Below are 6,444 nucleotides of genomic sequence, written 5' to 3' on the forward strand. Positions count from 1 at the left end.
CAGTCGAAATGAACACTAGGGAGGCAGTAACTCAGACAACTTTTATTCTTTTTTCACATAAGTATAATTTAAAGGTACAGAGTTTTGATTAATAAAGGCAACATTTTCACACAATTACTTGCAGAATATGAAGTTATGACTTCAAAACAAATTTAACATCCTGTACAATTTGAAAACTGAGGCTTGTGAATGTTTTCGTCACATATGCAGCTTCCTATGCATGAGTTTTCTAATTGATAAGGTTAGCTCGGTAGCTCACGCGATACGGCGTTGTACTTGAGAGATGAAGAGCTCCGGTACGAACCACGTGAAACTATGGATCGACAAAACAGCTTAGATCCGCGTAAGGAAGTTAAAATAGCAGTTGCATCAGTGAATGTGTTTTTATATTACTTTTGCATTTAACACTATCAGGTAAGTTTAGGGTTGGGTTTGGTGTAGGGGATGTTTCCAACACGATAGAGCATTAACCTTAAGCCACACTCCCAGAATATTTGAATTGTGAACAGCCACAATACATACCTCAAGCAGCGTAATAAAAATGCTGCAATACGTGCCTGTACCAACGTAATAAAAATGTGCCACAGTCACGTATTAAACGTGTGTTTTAGCGCCACTCTCTGGACATTTCACTTTGAAACTGCCGCGAAACGTGCAGTAAGTTACATAATTACAGTGTTGCAGAAATGTATGTAGAGGCACGTATTTCCAATGAGCCTGGGTTGTTCAAATGTCTGTTGTTCTGTATCAGGAAAGAGCAGTGAGTCTGGAGACACTTTGTACTCTGAACTGAAGCACAACACAGACAGAGGTGAGAGAAACACAAAGTCAAGCTTCATCACTGTTACAGTCAAACCACTGACCTTAAGAATTAACCATCAAGCACCGTTTCTGCTACACATCACAATGATTCCTAAAGTCACGTGGCTTGTTGAAGAAATGTAAAAATCTTACAATGTATCATCATTTTATTCTTATTGATTATTTGTGTTCTTCAGGTGCTGATGCTGGTGATTCAACTTATGCTCAACCTATTAGGAAGAAGAATAAAACACGTAAGAATTATGTTACAATGTACAGTAATCTTACAATACGATTTAGATCATTTATAACTGACTATCAGCTCATAATTTGCACTCCTTCCTGCAGCTTGTGGCATATGTGACCTGTGCTGGCAAAATGAGTCACAATGAGCACATTTTCAAAAATGAGTTATTTTTTTTATTTTCACATTCTCCATTAAAATACCTTCAAAATGATACATGATTTTTTTTGGAAACGGACAAAAAATGACTGCGCTACACCCGTTTGAATTCGACAGAGTCAGCAAACTCAATTCTGAGAAAAATCAAGTTGAAGTTTTTGGAAGGTTCCAAAGCAAAATCACCTTTCAATGTTGCATTGTTTCCTCCACTTCCTTTCTTAATATTAATTAGCCTACTATATTAATAAGCACAATATAGCCATTTTTTTTTATTTTATCTTTGTTATTAAAATAAGAACAGATGCAAAAAAACAACAACAGAACAAATATAAGAAAGAAACAATTAGGCCTATTGCATTACTTTTTTCATTTTACATCTAAACAAAAGCATTCAACAAAAACATATAATGAAATGTAATATAAATATAGCTAAATAATCAAATCACTTCAGTGTGTTCATTACAAATAAATTGTTTATTAAAACTACAAAAGCAGTTCAATCAAGAGCAGCGATATTTTCTTTTATTGTTGATAACATTAATAAGACAGACAGCCTATAAGACCTGGATCTAATAATATTACACATCAGATGTTTTCCCCAATTATTCCCCAAGCATTCACTTAAGACATAGCAGATTATGTTTGCGTGAATAGCATAATTACTGTAATTCTGTGTATACAGTATGTGTATGTATCGGTTTAGTATCTTGAGATACTGGAAAAAGGAAACACAGAGGAGCCAAAAGTACTCGATTGTCATTTTATTGAGGACCCATCGCAGCGTTTAGACATACACACCAGCATGGCAATAGGCCCTTTTCACGTGACGTCACGCAACTTCCGTTCTGACGCGAAGCAGGGTATTCTTACTTCCGCCAGCATCCGAGATTTGTCGTTTGAAGTCGAGGGAGGAGTTGAAAACGGAGCACTGCAGTCACTGATTCCCGCGACTCTCACGCACTGTTTGATGTCTTTATTGCAGTTAGATGAAGTTGGTTAAATATATTTCTCAAATAAACAAACGTTTTAGACATTTACATGTGGTAACAGAAAGCCTTTTCATTCAATAATTTATGTCCTGCTTAATACAGCGCCTGTATGTACAAGAATAGTTCAACATAAGCTTGTACTATTTAAATATCAATAACAAATCTGAAAGCAAGCAGTTGCGGCAAGCAAGCCACCCATCTAAAGCCGATGCAGAAAAACGTTCGCAAAATAACCCGACTGTAAGTACATTCACATTATTAGTCTTAACTCTTAAATAATGCCTTTTATATTTCAAGTTTTTCCTACATTTTCCCGAGAAGTCTCCGGTGTAAAGGTATAACGGAAGTACAGATACACTGCTTTGCGGGAAAGCGGAAGTTAGCTGACGTCACTGTGAAAAGGGCCTATAGCGCGCACCCAATACGCTTCTTCACAGCCTTTAAATAGTGCACCAAACCATACAGAATGGTGACCGTTACCACCCCCTGCTGGTCAAATCTAAATATGCACATACAACACTCCTCCCTGCTTAAATCCAAAAAAAGTTTTTCTCCAATCAGCAAACTTGAGGGGAAAAACACTGCTCACATACAATACAATTTTCAATAAAGTGCAATTTCAAAATTTTGTAACTGTGTGCGTTTTTTTTTTTTTTTTTTCAAAAGTGCCACAATTTTTTTTTTCATCACAGTCCTTTAAGTGTGCTAGTAATTTTTACATCACAAAGTCCTTTAAGTGTAAGGGCAGTTTCCGTTCTCTTACTGAATGTCGTAGACCCCCAGTAAGTACAATTTCAGGGTTTTTTACTTCTGCAATTTATGTCACTTCAGGAATGGTAGGAGCACTAGATAACTCGGGCAACAGCCTACTGGAACATTCGGTTTGCAAATTTTCAAGCTCCTTTTGCTCAGGAGTAACACCCAAAGTTGGTATTATGGGAGTACTGGGTGATTTGGGCACTTGAACATCAGTATCCTGAGACCCAATATCAGCATCACATAACTGAACATCCATGCTCGGTTGGTAATCAGTTATAATTTATTTTTGTTGGCGACTAAATAATTGATCTACATGATGTTGCACTATTTGAGCATTCCCCAAAGCTACTGTATAAGATACAGGTCCTGCAATGTCCTGAATTACTCCATGCACCCATTTTGGTCGGGTATACACAGCATCTCCAATCTGGAAATAACGAGATTTCACATGTTGATCATGATACTCTTTCTGAACTTGTTGTTTCCTTTTCATTTTACCAGTGAAGTCAGGATGTATCTTGTCTAAAGTGCAACGCAATTTTTTTCCCATCAGCAATTCAGCAGGAGATACGATAAATAAACAGAGCTCTATGTAACTTGGTCTCCAGCGTGTTCCCCAAACTTTTATTCATTAGGTCTTTGAAAGTTTGAACTGCTCGCTCTGCCAATCCATTAGATGAGGGATGATACGGTGCAGAAGTAACATGGGTTATTCCGTTCTTAGTCATAAAGTCTTTACTTGCTTCACTTACAAAACATTGGGCATTATCAGACACTATCATTTCAGGAATCCCATGTACACTGAAACTTTTTCGCATACACTCCAAAGTAGCTGCTGTTGTTGCTGAACTTACGGGGATAGGCATCAATCCACTTAGAATGAGCATCAATGATAAATAAGAACAATTTACCTAGAAAAGGGCCTGCATAATCCATGTGAATTCTCCTCCATGGTTGTCTGGGCCACTCCCATGGGTGAAGCGGGGCCCTCACAGGGGATTTTCATTGTTCTTGACAGACAGCACAATCTCTTACTCAAGTTTCAATATCAGCATCCAGATTCAGCCACCATAGGTAGCTCCTTGCCAAACCTTTCATCTAGGACATACCTGGGTGGGATTGATGCAACTGTTGCAACAAACCTGAACATCCCTGTTCTGGAATAACAACACAGGCTCCCCACAGCACACATCCGTCCTGAACACTGAGCTCTTGCTGTTCCTCTTCCTCTTGCAGATAATTAGCCCTCTTTGACTGTTTTCCTCTCTCCCATTTCACAGTTTTCTTGCCTTTGTTACTAGCAATTTCTTGTGGTTTCATTCTGCACACTCTTTTCACATGTCCAATTTTACCACACTTGTAACATTTTTCTTTGGCAAACTTACAGTCTTTTGACATATGTTTAGTTCCACCACATCGATAACACATTCCTGCACCCTTTAAATTACTTCTTTCTTCAGTGTCCATCTTGAAAACAGTAGTACACACACAATTTCCTTTCTCTCTGTGCAAATCTGCCATATCCTTATTTGCAGTTTCAATAGCCTGAGCTTTCTTCAGTGCAGTTTCAAACGTTAATCCATCCAGTATTAACTCAGCCAGTAATCTCCGTTGTATGCTGTCATCATTAACACCACACACTAATCTGTCTCTCAGCATAACTGTGAGTGTGTCTCCGAAATTACAATCTTGTGCAAGTTTTCTTAATTCAGCCACATACTCTACTATGCTTTCATCATGGCGTCTGTTTCTTGAAATAAACTTCCACCTCTGAACTAGTTCACTTGGCTTTGGATAAAAGTTGTTTTTCAGTAAACTCACCAATTCTTCAAAACTCTTTGCATCTGGTTTGTCTGCAAATTCCTCATCAATGTGTACGTCTGCGCTCCAACACAACTTAACAATATGGCTCGTTTCTTCTCTGTGCTTTCAACATCATTTAACACAAAAAAATTATTCAATATTTCACAATACTCTTCCCATGATTGTGACTTACTATCAAATGGTGTTACGGATACAACCATTCCAGCCATTGTTTCTTCAATCAATCATTCCACATGGTAGCAACTTGTTTCAATCAGCTCAGCCGCTTCAGCATCCTGTTTCTCCCTTGCATCTCTGAAACCGCTGCTTCATCCTTATTTGTCTTTGTTTATCCTCATCCCCTTGTTTATCCTCGTCGCCATATGTAGTATCTTGAGATACTGGAAAAAGGAAACACAGAGGAGCCAAAAGTACTCTAAAAAAAAAAGTACTCTCCAAAAGTCACTTTATTGAGGACCCATCGCGTCCTAGACATACACACCAGCATGACAAATCTCAATATGCACATACAACAATCGGGATCTCGCGCTCACGTCACCTCCCGATACATACACGCCCCTAGTATAGCCCCGCCCCTCACATTTATTGACAGCTTTCTGTGTTGATGTCAGAAATTCAAATGCAAAAGGAATTGCGATTCCATTTGAGTTTTGGCAGATTGCATGCGCGACACAGAGAGAGTGAAAAAGCAGACATGGTAATTGATATTGTTATTTAAATATGACAGGCTCATAACTCGTAAGCCATGGGATGTTTCAGTTGCAAATGGACTTCGCTTTTTCATTTGAAATTTGACAGTTACTGTGCGTTCGCGAAAGTGAAAACGCAGACGGTAATGCAGATTTGCAATTGCGTTTGGATTATGTCAAAGTTTATGCGTCCACATATGGAAAACGCAACTGAAAATACAATTTGCAATTCCTTTTGAAAATGGTCTTGAATATTCTTCCATACGTGCGCATACCGACTCATTTTGCCAGCACGCGTCACATATATTGATTATTTTACATTATAAATCTGCTTTAACTGATTCAGTTATTTGTGATGATCAGAGGTTCATTGTGATCTTAAAACTAAATCATCAGAATGAGCTCAAAGTTGATGAGCTGCATCATCTTTTATCTGTTAAAGGTCCCTGAGTGCAGTGAAGACAACAGACGGCTAAAAGAGATTCACAGCAGCAGACACTGTAAAGCATGCCTTGCTTAAGAAATGAAACTGAGTGAACTGCTTATGCACATGCTTGACTGAAATACTTATGCACTGTATTATCTGTATCTCTAACAGTATTTTTTTTTCTCCAGTGAGCACTTATGTTTAACACAGTTATAGGTGAAACTGCTCTATTAGTTACTATTACATTATTATAAAATTGCTGTGCAGCAACAATAGTGTTTGATTATTAGGTGTAAATACAATGCATTTTTGTGTGTGTCCATCTGTAAACTTTTCTTGGCTGCTCTGACTCCACCCTACAAGGAAAGAGTCCATTGCGGTGTAGTGTGTTACCAATGTTTTGCTTGGTGACTGTGGTCCCAACTGCCTTAAGACGATTAACAATCTCCCCCGTGTAGTTCTGGGCTGATCCCTCACCTTCCTCATGATCATCCTTACCCCATGAGGCAAGATCTTGCACGGAGCTCCAGACCAAGGCCGATTGATGGTTGT

General features: G+C 38.5%; 1 long non-coding RNA gene across 1 annotated transcript; it reads left to right on the forward strand.

The window, feature by feature from the left end:
- Nucleotides 1–749: 749 nt before the first annotated feature.
- Nucleotides 750–6,203, forward strand: LOC107747085 (uncharacterized). The gene is made up of 3 exons (XR_001640759.1): nucleotides 750–811; nucleotides 999–1,055; nucleotides 5,908–6,203. It is a non-coding gene; the product is annotated as an uncharacterized LOC107747085 (long non-coding RNA).
- Nucleotides 6,204–6,444: the final 241 nt, after the last annotated feature.

The sequence above is a fragment of the Sinocyclocheilus rhinocerous genome, unplaced genomic scaffold, assembly GCF_001515625.1.
Source record: "Sinocyclocheilus rhinocerous isolate Xijiao unplaced genomic scaffold, SAMN03320098_v1.1 scaffold1611, whole genome shotgun sequence".
Taxonomy (NCBI): Eukaryota; Metazoa; Chordata; class Actinopteri; order Cypriniformes; family Cyprinidae; genus Sinocyclocheilus; species Sinocyclocheilus rhinocerous.